The 15,874-nt window shown below is 41.1% G+C and overlaps 1 protein-coding gene across 32 annotated transcripts in view; it reads left to right on the forward strand.

Annotated features, from left to right (window-relative positions):
* The window catches only part of LOC130297737 (general transcription factor II-I repeat domain-containing protein 2-like), a 1,987,867-nt gene that overhangs the window by 1,726,710 nt on the left and 245,283 nt on the right, over positions 1–15,874 (forward strand). The gene's annotated exons all lie outside the window — the stretch shown is intronic.

The following is a 15,874-nucleotide window of genomic DNA, read 5'->3' on the forward strand; positions in this document are numbered from 1 at the left end:
GTTTTTTCTAATTTACAAATCTGTTTAACTTTCCGGAGCCAGTTGATTTATATAAAAAAAGGTTTTGCCTGGAATACCCCTTTAAATAAATTACCATTTGGTCTGTATATTTATTTCTTGCAACTACTAGAACTACAAGAGATTGTAAGAAGTGAGCCATCATTAATTTCATCTTATCTTATAGAGGAGAAGGGGCTCATGCCATCCAAGTAATACGGAGCCCTAATGATTTTTTAAAATATTTTTACCTGACCTTTATAGGAGAGGGAGTCTCCTCCGCTTTTTGATACTGTGGAAGGTAAAAAAAGAAAGGTGGTCCAAACTGGAGCAGCCTCCAGACACACATACACGCACATGTTTAACTTTGATATTCATAGGTAAATTGCAGTTGAAGAAACCTACCAGTCATAATAGAATGGAGACTATAATAAACTTCTAAAAGTTCTGGAATTCTGCAGTTTCTTACCAATAGAAAAAGGAATTGGATCAACCAAGACAGGGCCCCCTTTTTCTAAGGGCCCCATGGCAGTCGCATGGTAGGTACGCCCTTTTTTTTTATCTGCCACTGTTATTTTCTTTGCCTGAACTGGTTGTCACATAATTAGGAGTTAGGAGAAGTAGGTATTGTTATAGTATAAAATTATACTGAGGGCACAAAATCTTCACATTCATGAGTGGAGTTTTCTCTGCAAATTTCCTGTCTCCACCCCTTTAGCTTATTAGAATATCTTGCCTGTAACTGCAGATTTCCACAGACAATGCAGCTAACGTAAGACGATTGCCAACGATAATATTGACTTATGGTTAACTATTTATACACAATCAATAGATGCCATAAAATGGTAAAGATGATAGTTATGACAAATAATTTTGTAAAGCTTTTCCAGCTTAATGTACTGTGTGTAGAGTTACTGCTTGGTTGAGCCCTCCATATGCCTTCCATATTTATCAGCTATCAAATGCTTGATATCATTCACAACATGACACATGCATGCATCACATACATGTATATCTGGTCAATGGTATTTTATTTCACACTCTTTCAACACCGTATTAAGTTGCATTCTGGTTTGTAGAAAAAATAAATAGAGGTTACAAAATATTTCTGCAGTCTTTTAAAAGAAGGATTTATTTAAAATTTAGCAGTGTATGGTATAGAAAAAAAAAGATTCATAATTGAAGAATTAGTTGCCTGAGTTTGAAAACACCATTCAGGATATACAAGAACAGGCAGATTCTCTACAAGTGCTTCTTCCATTTCTCCAGGTCCTTATTGATAGTAAGGAGATCAAAAGTTAAAATCACATCTGATGATATTGGATAAGATCAGTCATGCAAAATACCATTTAGCTTTTTCCTTTTTGAGGGTCCAACCATCCAGTAGTGGTAGATGAACTTTAAGAACAGGTACAATAATCCTGTAATACCTGTTTCCAACACTTCATTTTACTTGCATGACACTCACATTTTCCAACAGGAAATGTTGTTTCATGTACTTGTGTATGTTAGGTCTCTCATGCAACAATGTTCGTTTTTCTTGTTAACCTCAGAGAAGAGTTGGGTCTGTAGAACCAGTGATTGATGTTAGGTCCATTACCTAGGAGGTAACAAGCAGAAAGAGAAGTTTGTCAGTGTTTTTTCACATTCTTTAGGCCATATTGACATTCCAGGCTACAACTTGAGGCTAGGGTGACATACATCCTTTTGTGTTTTTATTAAGGCTTTAAACATCACAATGTTAAGAATCAAACTTCATGATGGAGTGCAGAATGAAACAGATTTCAACATCACATAGTTCAGAAATTACATTTGAATACGGCCGTCACATAAAAAAGCACACCTGCTAGCTGTAGAAATATGCACTCTTCCTGCTCCGAAACTTATGACCCGGGATTGCACCAAAGAAGTCAAGAAGGAGAGAGAAAGGGCAGCTATCCCCTTGACAACAAGGAACGGACAAACAAGACGCAAAAGAAAGACAAATCAGAGAAGACAAACCGAAATACCCAAGATATATGTTCACTTCACATGGAACTGTCTACATAAGACAACCAAGGTTTTCACACCTCCTCAGACTGGGCCTGAGCATCCTTGATGATGCTTGATCATAATCCAATTCAACTTGTTAACTACTAGGGGGAGAGGTATAGCCTGTGCTTTCCAGCTTCTAGCTATTGCAATTTCCGAGGATAAAAAGAAGAAATATATAAGTTTTGCCGTGTTTTTAAACACATGTGGAACAGGGCTATTCAACAAGGCCTGCTCAGTGCACATTTTTAAGTTCACTCCCATAATAGAATATAAGACATCCTTCAACATTTTGAAGACATTAGTTGTAAATAACTAAACTCAAAACACATCCCTGTGTTTCTCTGATCAGGTGATTTTAATTAGAAACAGATTTACTTTAGCAGATGCTCCAGAAATGTGGTGTTAATGAGAGGAAATTGATTTACAGTCATGGCCGTAAATATTGGCACCCCTGAAATATTTCAAGAAAATGAAGTATTTCTCACAGAAAAGGATTGCAGTAACACATGTTTTGCTATACACATATTTATTCTCTTTGTGTGTATTGGAACTTAACCAAAAAAAAGGAGGAAAAAAAAGCAAATTGGACATAATGTCACACCAAACTCCAAAAATGGGCTTGACAAAAGTATTGGCACCCTTTCAAAATTGTGGAAAAATAAGATTGTTTCAAGCATGTGATGCTCCTTTAAACATACCTGGGGCAAGGAACAGGTGTGGGCAATATAAAAATCACACCTGAAAGCAGATAAAAAGGAGAGAAGTTGACTTAGTCTTTGTATTGTGTGTCTATGTGTGCCACACTAAGCATGGGCAACAGAAATAGGAGAAAAGAACTGTCTGAGGACTTGAGAAACGAAATTGTGGAAAAATATAAACAATCTCAAGGTTACAAGTCCATCTCCAGCGATCTAGATTTGCCTTTGTCCACAGTGCACAACATTATCAAGAGGTTTGCAACCCATGGCACTGTAGCTAATCTCCCCGGGCTTGGATGGAAGAGAAAAATTGATGAAAAGTGTCAATGCAGGATAGTCCGGATGATGAATAAGCAGCCCCAAACAAGTTCCACAGATAGTCAAGCTGTCCTGCAGGCTCAGGGAGCATCAGTGTCAGCGCGAACTATCCGTCGACATTTAAATGAAATTAAACACAATGGCAGGAGACCCAGGAGGACCCCACTGCTGACACAGAGACATAAAAAAGCAAGACTACATTTTGCCAAAATGAACTTGAGTAAGCCAAAATCCTTCTGGGAAAACGTCTTGTGGACAGATGAGACCAAGATAGAGCATTTTGGTAAAGCACATCATTCTACTGTTTACCGAAAACAGAATGAGGCCTACAAAGAAAAGAACACAGTACCTACAGTGAAATATGGTGTTGGGAAAAGGCATCCTTCAAATAAGAGAGACCTGGAGCAGTTTGCCAAGGAAGAGTGGTCCAACATTCTGGCTGAGAGGTGTAAGAAGCTTATTGATGGTTATAGGAAGCAACTGATTTCAATTATTTTTATCCTAAGGGTGTGCAACCAAATATTAAGTTAAGGGTGCCAATAATTTTGTCCAGCCCATTTTTGGACTTTGGTGTGAAATTATGTTCAATTTGCTTTTTTTGTACAAAGGAATTGTTGTGTGTTAATTCTAGCACAGTACAACGCAATAATAATAATGATAATTAAAAAAAAGTCATTCACTGGAGATCTATTTCCCTCATGGTAAAGAGCCAAGGAATGCAACAGATGCCATTTCTATTGTGTTTGTTTTTTTGAGCCAAAATACTTTCAGAACAACAAATGTATGTTAAATTGATAAATTCTAGAGGTCAGCATGTTCACACCATCCTCTCTGCTCCGATATGCCTGCCCACCCTTGGCTCACATGTGTGAAGACTCTGAATATTTAGGAGGTGGGCGGGCATATAGGACCATAGAGCATGGAGGCAGGGAAAGCACAGAACACCGCCTCCCTCTTTATTGTGCAAAGGGAATTAATTAACATATTAGCAACAGACCCTAATACGGTGTATATCTTGAATTCTGTTGGCTGCCATAATGCTCCTTTATGGTTATTGCTTGTCTACTACCACTATTATATAGAATGCGATGGAATCACAGAATCTGCCTTTGTGTAGATGAAGAGGTGCATCTAGGTACAGTATGGATCCATAGCAGTCTACAGGCTTTATTCTGATCTTTGATAGTGACCTTGTGGTCTGAGACTGGCTTTTTTTTGTGGTGTGACCTTAAGCTGTACCTGTATCACTACATGAAATATGACTTTATAATTCTTCCCTGTCTCATTATATATTGAAAAAGGCATCATGTTCCTAAATAAATCAGAAACTCTAGATGGATGGAGATAGAAATGAGATAATGTGCCTGTGTCACCTTCACTGGTTTCACAGCCATTTCACACTACAGATGTCGGCGCTCAGCTGTGAATCCTATGTGTAAAATAATTAACGCCTCCCATACAACAGATGTCGGTGCTCCTTTAACGATTAATCCTTACAGCTCATATGAGACATTGGATTATTTCCTATATTATTATATATATTTTTTTATTTAAGGGGCCACTTAATTGCCTTTAAAAGGACCCTCTGAACACATGGAGCGGTTGGAATGAAGCCCTCTTGTCGTACCCATGAGTTTAGAAAGACAAGAGGCCAGCCCTCAACCTGACAGCTCTCACAAAGGAAAAGAATCCCAAGTAAACAAGGAAATTAAAAGTGCTTCCTAAAGGTTGCCAGGGAACCAGGGCACTTGGCTGAAAATTGTACTTGAAGTGTGTACGATTAAAGGGCCGGTATATAGCAACCTAGATTCCATTGTAACTGAAATGTGTTGTGATGCAGAGTTTACAATTTTTTGTTAAATCCAACTTCATGCTGTGATCTTAGGATATGATATGAGGCTCTATAGTATAAAACCAAAATAATCTACAACATAACTTCTAAAAATCTAATGTTTTAGAATTGAAAGTAGAATCCAAGAAGAATTAATACACATGGTATAGTTATATTCCTCCAAAAACTGGAGGTCCTTTATATTCAAAGAAGATAAATAACAAAGTGTAAAAAAAAAGAGGAAGCTATACCTGCTATGTTTTAGAAGCCTGAGAACATAGTTTAGGTCTAACTCCACTGAAACCAAACCCTGGTAACCACAATGCAGAAGAAAAACAAAGCTAGGGGGCATCGGCAACAAGAATATTTGTGTGACATAGACCTGCTTAGCTGAAATATTGAGAAATGGACTGTTGTGCCCAACTGTCAGTTAAATCAACTCTTGACATGTACCACAGACATGTCAAAGCTTAAATGGGCACTGTCAGATACAAAAACCTTTTATATGTTGTACATCTTGGCAAAACATTAACCTTTCTAATATACTTAATAAGACATTTTTATTTCCTTTTTATAGAAATCATGGCTTATAAAATCATGGCTTTGTCCAAGGTGAAGCACAGGCATGGACAAAGTCCAGAAAGTGAGGGTGGGATGGCACTTCTCTGTGCTCTCTCCTGTCTGATAGTACTCCTCTGTGCTCTCTCCTGTCCTATTAGACAGTAGAGAGTACAGAGGAGTGCTAGCCCACCCTCACTTACTTGACTTTGTTCATACCTGTGCTTCAGCTTGGACAAATCTATGATTTTATAAGCCATAATTTCTATAAAAAGGAAACAACATTTTCTTATGAAGTATATTAGAAAGGTTAATGTTTTGCCAAGATGTACAACATATAAAAAGTTTCTGTATCTGACAGTGCCTATTTAAGGGAGTACTCTAGCCAAAAACGTATTCCTTATACCAGAGGTCTGACCACACACTATTTCTTGATTGGAGCCCTAACTCTATCCGCTGAATGAAGCAATTTACTCTGGTAAATGGAATGGAGCGTGTGCCGACCATTCAGCAGGGAGAATCGAAACTCTGTTCTAGAGATTGCGTGGGGTCCCAGAGGGGCACTTATCCCCAATCCTGTGAAGGGGATACATTTTTAGAGCTGGAATATCCCTTTAAAATCTGTCCGTGTCCCCTCCGATCATATGCTATAGGTAGAGTAAAGTGCTGGACTCCCCAACTCGGAACTCAATGCAGGTGGCGGTCCCTATGACTATAACTGAGCTAGTCTGGTGGAATGAGTTGTACTGTGTGCTGAGCAAGGGAGTAAATCGTGTCCTGTCCAGCGCTTCACCCGGCTATGTCTTATTGGATGTGGTCTAAGCACTGACAGATCTGTCATAGAGACACACATAAAATATTCAGGGTCTAAGCAATCAACTTCTCACCCAACCGTGTGTCACATGGCCAGGATCAACATTTAGACCATGACTGATAAAAACTTTAGCACATGTCAGTTTTTTAATTGACAAGTACTCTAACTTTTGACATGACTTTGCAGCACCACGTCAAAAGTTAATTTAAGTTCCAGTAACACTTCAAGTGGAACCTGGTGCATTGAAAGATTGATATAGCAGTCCTTATCTGCACCACGGTGTCCGCTGCATGCCCATATAAACATGTAGCCAGCCCTGTGGTAGATGTAGTTTGTTTTGTTTTTTTGTTTGTTTTTTTCATTACTTATTGCTTGCAAAGGCACATACATATGCTCACTCTGTCTTGTATCTTGACATAAAGCATGTTCAGCACATAAGTCAGTTTGATAAAGTAAAGGAAGTATTACACAGAGAGATCTAGTAGATCAGCACTCATTTAAGGAGTCTATTACATGGCTTTATTAACGTGCATACAAGCTTGTGCAGATAGTTGGCTTGTTTGTGTGGCCCGCTATTTCCATCATTGTTTTCTGGGCCTATTACATAGTGCCTGTTCAGCGGTAATCACCTTGTGTAACAGGGCCATAAGCCATAGGAGGACTCTGGATGAATGTCACAAATTTGTCTTCAATTACTTGTGTAATAGGGCTTTAATACACAGGAGGACTCTGGATGAATGTCACAAGTCAGTCTCCGATCATCCATAGAATTACTGACAGGTAAACTGAAGAATATTCATTATTTGGTGCTGTCAAAGGTTGTATATATAAGGCATCAAGTCAGTCCTTGGAAAAATGGTCAAGAGTAAGGATCTGAGTGACTGTGACAATGTACAAATTATAATGACTACATAACTGGGTCAGAGCGTGGTGTTCACAGTTTGTAGTGGTTAGTGCATATCAATATGGTCTAAGGAAGGACAACTAGGGACTGGCAAAAAGGTCATGGGGGGCCAAGGCTCATCAATGTCTTTTTGGAGTGAAGGCTAGCCAATTTTTTTTCCAATCTTGTCTGAGAAGCTCCTATAGAGAAATTTCCTTAAAAAGTGACTGCTGACTATGACAAAAAGGTGTCAAGGGCATTGCTGTATTATGGGGTTTCATTGCCACAAATCGGTTTCAGTGTCCATGCTGAATCCTGCACACCTCTAAAAGTGTCTGCAATAGGCACAAAAGCATCAGAACTGGACAAAGGAGCAATGGAAAAAGGTGAATGGTCAGGTGCCTGTGAGTCTTTTACCAGGAAAAGAGTTGGCACCACAAAACACTATGGAAAGAAGGTAAGCCGGCAGATGGAATGTGATGTTCTGGGTAATGTTTTGCTGGAAAACCTTGGACCTGTGCATTGAAATAGATATTAGTTTATTATTTTCTGTATAATGTTTAGGCAGGCAATTCATGTCAAAGTCCATCCCTTCATGGAAGTAGAATTTTGGAATCAGTATGGCGGCATGAGGGAGACCTACACAACATTTAGTAGTTGGTTTAATGTCACAGCTTACTTGGACATGAATATTTTTTTTATTGTACATCCAGACTAGCAGGTTACAGACCCCATGAGCCCAGTTTGTTAATATAACACATTCCCTGTTTTGAGACTTAGCTGAAGAGAGGAAAGTGGCCAAGCCTTAAAAGTCTGTATTGATCTTGCACACTTCCGGGACATTGGGGAAGGCAAGGGTGTTTACTTAGGGAACAATAATGACTGTATGATACGTCAGAGCCCCCTCAAGGAACATTATGGAGCCATTAATCTCAATAAAACAGATATATGTAGGCAGACACTCACAGCTTATGAGACACAAACACTTGTGCAGGTTACTAAAAGCCAAATGGATTTTAACCTTTACTATACTGTGTGTGTCCAATAAAATGTGCTCAATGTGCCCCCTTTACCCTGAGAGGATTTCTACCACTGTAAGCTAATGAAAAGAGGGATTTTTATAATAAATATGGGTGATAGAGGCATAAAATTTAGATTTACATGGTGGTCAGGATTCACATTTTATTTTTTGTGAGATCTGACAGGTGCACCTTACTAAACTAAATGCCTTTTGTATAGTAATAGTGTTAGAGCCTCTATATTCCAACTAATGCTTCAGTGATTGCTGATTTTAACCCCTTCAGGACCAAGCCCATTTTGGCCTTAAGGACCGGAGTGTTTTTTGCACATCTGACCACTGTCACTTTAAACATTAATAACTCTGGGATGCTTTTAGTTATCATTCTGATTCAAAGATTGCTTTTTCGTGACATATTCTACTTTAACATAGTGGTAAATTTTTGTCGATACTTGCATCCTTTTGCATTTTTCTAACTTTGAAGCTTTTTGCTTGTAAGGAAAATGGATATTATGAAAAAAAAAATTTTTTGTTCACATATACAATATGTCTACTTTATGTTTGCATCATAAAATTGACGTGTTTTTACTTTTGGAAGACACCAGAGGGCTTCAAAGTTCAGCATCAATTTTCCGATTTTTTTTTTTCGAATTCAACAAAAAAGTTTATTAAGGTAGATGTGGTGGGTACACCAATACAGGAAATACTTAGCACAATACGGTCTTGTGGACCGAAATATCAGACAGATGGGATGAAAAATAACATGGGTAACAAAAGAACAAGACAAATACGTTCCAGTGAACAATAGCATATGAGAAAGTTTCTCAAATCTCCCCTATCCCAACAATGCAGGGCGGGGGTTAAAGTCCAGGCAAAGAATATACAACAAATTTAACACGTGGTTGTCGAAATAATCTGAATTACCATGCCAATTGACTTATACCAGAAGAACCTGACTAAGTAAGAAGGGGCCCAGCAGTTAGCAAGGGATCGAGAATAGGAACAGAATCAGAACGATGTAAATGGAAAGAAGAGGCAGCCTTGAAAAAGGGCCTTAGAAGAAGGGAGGAAAAGAATACAAAACATACAAAAAGAGATACACAAAACATACGGAAGACTAAAGAAAGTGGGGGACACATACAGGACAACAAACAAACATAGAAGACAGCTGAGGCGGGACCACTGGCGACGCACGACGGACCAATTTTCCGATTTTTTACGAAATTTTCAAACTCGATATTTTTCAGGGACCAGTTCAGGTTTGAAGTGGATTTGAAGGGTCTTCATATTAGAAATACCCCGTAAATGACCCCATTATAAAAACTACACCCCCCAAAGTATTCAAAATGACATTCAGTCAGCGTTTTAACCCTTTAGGTGTTTCACACGAATAGCAGCAAAGTGAAGGAGAAAATTCACAATCTTCATTTTTTACACTCACATGTTCTTGTAGACCCAATTTTTGAATTTTTACAAGGGGTAAAAGGAGAAAATTTTTACTTGTCTTTGTAGCCCAATTTCTCTCGAGTAAGCACATACCTCATATGTCTATGTAAAGTATTCGGCGGGCGCAGTAGAGGGCTCAGAATGGAAGGAGCGACAAGGGGATTTTGGAGAGTACGTTTTTCTGAAATGGTTTTTGGGGGGCATGTTGCATTTAGGAAGCCCTTATGGTGCCAGAACAGCAAAAAAAAAAACACATGGCATACCATTTTGGAAACTAGACCCCTCAGGGATTGTAACATGGGATAAAGTGAGCCTTTATACCCCACAGGTGTTTCACGACTTTTGCAAATGTAAAAAAAAAAAAAAATTTTTTACCTAAAATGCTTGTTTTCCCAGAAATTTTACATTTTTAAAAAGGGTAATAGCAGAAAATACCCCTAAAAATTTGAAGCCCAATTTCTCCCGATTCAGAAAACATGCCATATGGGGGTGAAAAGTGCTCTGCTGGCGCACTACAGGTCTCGGAAGAGAAGGAGTCACATTTGGCTTTTTGAAAGCAAATTTTGCTCTGGGGGCATGCCACATTTAGGAAGCCCCTATGGTGCCAGGACAGCAAAAAAAAAAAAAAAACACATGGCATACCATTTTGGAAACTAGACCCCTCGGGGAACGTAACAAGGGGTTAAGTGAACCTTTATACCCCACAGGTGTTTCACGGCTTTTGCATATGTAAAAAAAATATATATATTTTTACCTAAAATCCTTGTTTTGCCAAAAATTTAAAATTTTTAAAAAGGGTAAAAGCAGAAAATACCCCCCAAAATTTGTAACACAATTTCTCCCGAGTACGGCAATACCCCATATGTGACCCTAAACTGTTGCCTTGAAATACGACAGGGCTCCAAAGTGAGAGCGCCATGCGCATTTGAGGCCTAAGTTAGGGACTTGCATAGGGGTGGACATAGGGGAATTCTACGCCAGTGATTCCCAAACAGGGTGCCTCCAGCTGTTGCAAAACTCCCAGCATGCCTGGACAGTCAACGGCTGTCCGACAATATTGGGAGTTGTTGTTTTGCAACAGCTGGAGGCTCCGTTTTGGAAACAGTGGTGTACCAGACGCTTTCATTTTTATTGGGGAGGGGAGGGGGGCTGTGTAGGGGTATGTGTATATGTAGTGTTTTTTACTTTTTATTTTTTGTTAATGTAGTGTTTTTAGGGTACAGTCGCAGGGGCGGGGGTTCACAGTAGTTTCTCGCTGGCAGTTTGAGCTGTGGCAGAAAATTTGCCGCAGCTCAAACTTGCAGCCAGATACTTGCTGTAAACCTCCGCCCATGTGAGTGTACCCTGTACATTCACATTGGGGGGGGGGAACATCCAGCTGTTGCAAAACTACAACTCCCAGCATGCGCTGACAGACTGTACATGCTGAGAGTTTTAGTTTTGCAACAGCTGTAGGCACACTGGTTATGTATCACTGAGTTTGTGACCTAACTCGGTGTTTCACAACCAGTATGCCTTCAGCTGTTGCAAAACTACAACTCTCAGCAGTCACCGACAGCCAACGGGCATGCTGGGAGTTGTAGTTATGCAACCAGCAGATGCGCCACTACAACTCCCAGCATGCACTTTAGCTGTTTGTGCAAGCTGGGAGTTGTAGTTATACAACAGCTGAAGGTACACTTTTCCATAGAAAAAATGTGCCTCCAGCTGTTGCAAAACAATAAGTCCCAGCATGCCCATAAGGGAATGCTGGGAGTTGTGGTTGTCTGCCTCCTGCTGTTGCATAACTACAGCTCCCAACATGCCCTTTTTGCATGCTGGGAGCTGTTGCTAAGCAACAGCAGGAGGCTGTCACTCACCTCCAACGATCCACGCCGCGCAGGTCAGTCCCTCGTCACCGCCGCCGCTGCTCCTGGGGCCCCGATCCCAACATTCACGCCGGGGATCGGGGTCCCCAGCACCCGGGGTGCACGTCCCGCATCCGCTCATGTCCTCCGGAAGAGGGGCGGAGCAGGTTGCGGGAGTGACACCCGCAGCAGGCGCCCTGATTGGTCGGCCGGATTACGAATCCGGCCGACGAATCAGGGCGATCGTGAGGTGGCACCAGTGCCACCTCACCCCTGCAGGCTCTGGCTGTTCGGGGCCGTCAGAAACGGAGACCCGATTGACCTGGCATCGCCGCAGATCGCTGGACTGAATTGTCCAGCGATCTGCGGGCATTGCTGACATGGGGGGGCATAATGACCCCCCTGGGCGATATGCCGGGATGCCTGCTGAACGATTTCAGCAGGCATCCGGCTCCGGTCCCCAACCGGCTAGCAGTGGGGACCGGAATTCCCACGGGCGTATGGATACGCCGTCGGTCCTTAAGGACTCGGAATGCAGGGCGTATCCATACGCCCTATGTCCTGAAGAGGTTAAAGGGGAAGTACATAGAAAAATTTTTTTTAATCAACTGGTGCCAAAAAGTTAAACAGTAAACTACTAAATTACTTTTATTTAAAAATCTTAATCCTACCATCAGCTGCTGTGTGTTCCAGAGGAAGTTCTTTTCTTTTTTAATTTCTTTTCTGACCACAGTGCTCTCTGCTGACACCTCTTTCCATGTCAGGAACGGTCTAGAGCAGGATAAGTTTGCTATGGGGCTTTGCTCCTACTCTTAACAGTTCCTGACAGAGGTGTCAGCAGAGAGCACTGTGGTGAAACAGAAAATTATTTCTAAAAGCAAACAACTTCCTTTGTAGTTCTGATAAGTACTGGAAGCTGATAGGTACTGGAAAGATTAAGATTTTTATATAGAAGTAATTTACAAATCTGTAACTTTCTGGCACCCGGTGATTTAAAAAAAGAATTGAACCGGAGTACCCCTTTACTTGTATCCGAGCCCTCAGGATGTGGATCCAGTTAAAAGAACTGGGAATAGGAGAGAATCATTGGTTCTTAACTTCACCACTTACTCTTTTAGGCATTTAGGCCTTTTGTGTAAAAAAGGACCCAGACACTTGTGCTGAGATCATGGATAGGTACATTTCAGGGTTCTCATTAGGCCAAAGGTAGCAGGGTAGGTCTAGTGCCCTAAGGTGTTACGAACGTTACACACAAAGGGACGTGGAAATATAAAATTAGGCATTACTGTGTAAGGAGCACAAAGAGAACATTATTATTGTGAGAGCATTACACAAGGGGGACACTATTACTGTATGGAGATACTATAACTATGAGGAGCACTATTACTGAGTGAGACCCTGCTGTCTTGGGAACACAATTGGATGCCATTAATCTGTTCAACATAAAGATGGGCATAATTACCACTTCTGGCACTATGACTTAGAATTTTGTGTAAATGGTGCTGGAAAAGTTTTAAGGATGTATCAAGGATGTCTGGCAAAGTATTCAAATAAGAGTCATGGCCGAGAAAGGGGATCCTCCTTCCACCATCCAGCCGCGGAGTAGCAGTAAGTGGCCGGATATTTAAGTTTACCTTTATATTTTTTTCCATGAAGCAAAGCCATTAGGTTGTTATTGTTCTGGTTATCTTAGTTCTAGTCCCCTGATGAACTGGGTGCCATCTGGGGGGAAACTCTTTGGGACAGTAGCATTGTACCTAACTTGGACCATATACTGGGTTAAATGGCACAGAACGCACACAGGGGCTCTAAAACTCTGTGTTGCTTTGATTATCATTAAGATTTTTGGAATAACCCATGGGTCCTTTCTAATGTTGAGCTATTTTGGCAGTCTCTTACTATTGTGTTTGTTCACTGAATTTGTTGGAGAGCATCGCTCTCTTTTCTTGACAAAAAAAAATAAAAAATTGCAACACTCCAGGAATTGTGGTTACATTTTTTTTTTTTATAATAATAAAAAGGCAATTTACACAAACGGCAACATTTCAACTTACTTATGACTCTATTTTTATTTGGTTACACTTTTTAATATATTTGAAGGTATGTTTTAAGGAGTATGAAGCAATAATATGGATGTTGGAAAACTTGCCTGCTATAAGTAGGGATCGACCGATATTGGGTTTTTAAGGCCGACACCGATAATCGGTGGAGGTTAGGGCCGATAGCCGATAACTTATACAATAAGTTATAAGTTATCGGCTATTTATCCCCCCGCGACACCGCTGCTGATCATTGATTTAAAGCAGGCGCTTTAAATCAATGCACTGCAGTGGCTTTTGCGGTGCCATAGGCCGCCACCCGCTTCTCTCCCCTTGCCTGTCCGGGGGTCCTGAGACCTATCACCGCCACCGCTACCCCCGCCGTGCCGCGACCGCCACCGCACCCGACCCGCTGTACCGCGACCCCCCCAGCCCCCGCACCGGCCCCATTGCCTCCCCCATCCCCAGTTTTATTTATACCTGTTCCCGGGGTCCACTCCACATCTGGCTCCGGTGGCGTCCTCCTAAACTGTCACTGTGCGCACTGACGGTGACGTCACGTCGCGCACGTCACTCGTCATTGCGCACAGCGTAACGCAGGACGCAGCAGGAGCAAGAAGTAGCGTGGGCTCCGGGAACAGGTAATTATAAAACCGGGGATGGGGGAGGCAATGGGGCCGGGGCGGTGGGGGGCGCGACGCAGTGGGTAGGGGGGGGGCGGGGGTTAAGGTAATTGCCGATACCGATAATGTCCAAAATCGTGATTATCGGCCGATAATATCGGCCATACCGATAATCGGTCGATCCCTAGCTATAAGTACCAAAAGGATGAAATGTCACTAAATGTAGATCTGAAACATAGCGGCAATCAAAAGAATATTAACAAAGTGTCTAATGTTAATGTGCTGAAAGTTTTCTATCCATGTGTGGGAGAGAAGGGGCAGCAGTGACCTCGCACCTCTGGCTCCTCTACTTTTGTGTACATAAAAACAGGGCCCTGGCTTGTTTCCTTTCCAGCTGTCTTTCTAAATCTTTATTTCCACAAACACCCTGTAAGTAAGTAATCTGTTAATAGCCGGCCCCGTCTGGGACAGGTGCCGCAAGCTTAGCCCTAGGAGCATCCTGAGTCATTTCCCAGGTATGGCTTTTAGTAGTGAGTAATGCTCCTCTCCAGAGAGGGTTGGACCACCTCCATAGTACTATATGCTGCACCTAACAAGCTCATAATTAAAGGGGTTTATTCTCAGAAGTTCCCCCAACCCACACTCTACCGCTCAGGAGGCCATGAACTATAAATTACGGAAGATTAAGAGCAATTTTGAGTTATGTTCTTTGAAATGATGTGTGTCTTTGGGCAACATCTGTAAAGCATGCTTCATCATATCTCTATTCTATTCCTTCAAAAGAAGTTCCCCCATCTGTTTAGGGACCAATTTTGGTTTAAAATACACAAAAAATACTGTTTATGTTGTCTTGGATCCCAAATCAAGGAGAATATGCATTCTTCATTACCAAGTTTTAGATTTACGGTCTATGACTGCTCTAATATATGAAGAAAACTTGGAAAAAACTATATAGTAAATCTTATAAGACAACCATTACTCACTAGGAAATGGTCATGTACCCTCCCAAAAAAAAGTGATACTGCCCCCCCCAATGGTCTATGTGCGATACAAGCCAAGGTGGGTGGTTTTCTATTGTAAGGTGATCTTATAGGTTTTTTGGCTGTGAATAGATTCTACGGGGTGTGGAAGTTTTGAGTTTTAGCTCATTATAAAATAATTTTATTAATACCACTTCCCATAATCTGTCACCAGTTTTCACTGTCAGTATCGTTGCGATGACCTCATTGTTTCTGTAATCTCTCTACAGCCTCATTCTTTTGAGTATTTACTGAAGTGCAGACAGCTTGAAGTCCCAGTCATACTTCTTCTTCTGTCCTGGACATGTAAATTGTTACCCTCATGTATTAAAAGATACAGCTTCTTAAGGTGACAAGTGTCTTGTCACTGTCAGTAGATTGTATTGCATTTCCCTTGTGTGTACAACATTGACAATATCTTTTATCCGGTGTTTCCTATAATGGGGTGGATGGCAATGTCCAATAACTAGTTAAAGGTTAAGGTCACATGGAACGGATCCACATCGTATTTTACGCTGCGGATTCATCGATGATGGACCCCGCATTGTGCCTCCTTGTAGTGGCAGTCCGCCATTTAGAGCAGACACATGGGGAGATTTATCAAATCCTGTGTAGAGGAAATGTTGACCAGTTTACCCCTTTCAATTTTTAAAAGGCCTCTGAAAAATGAAAGAAGCGATCTGATTGGTTGCTATGGACAACGGGTCAACTTTCCCTCTGCACAAGTCTTGATAAATCTCCCCCATAGC

This window comes from Hyla sarda, chromosome 13, assembly GCF_029499605.1.
Source record: "Hyla sarda isolate aHylSar1 chromosome 13, aHylSar1.hap1, whole genome shotgun sequence".
NCBI classification, from domain to species: domain Eukaryota; kingdom Metazoa; phylum Chordata; class Amphibia; order Anura; family Hylidae; genus Hyla; species Hyla sarda.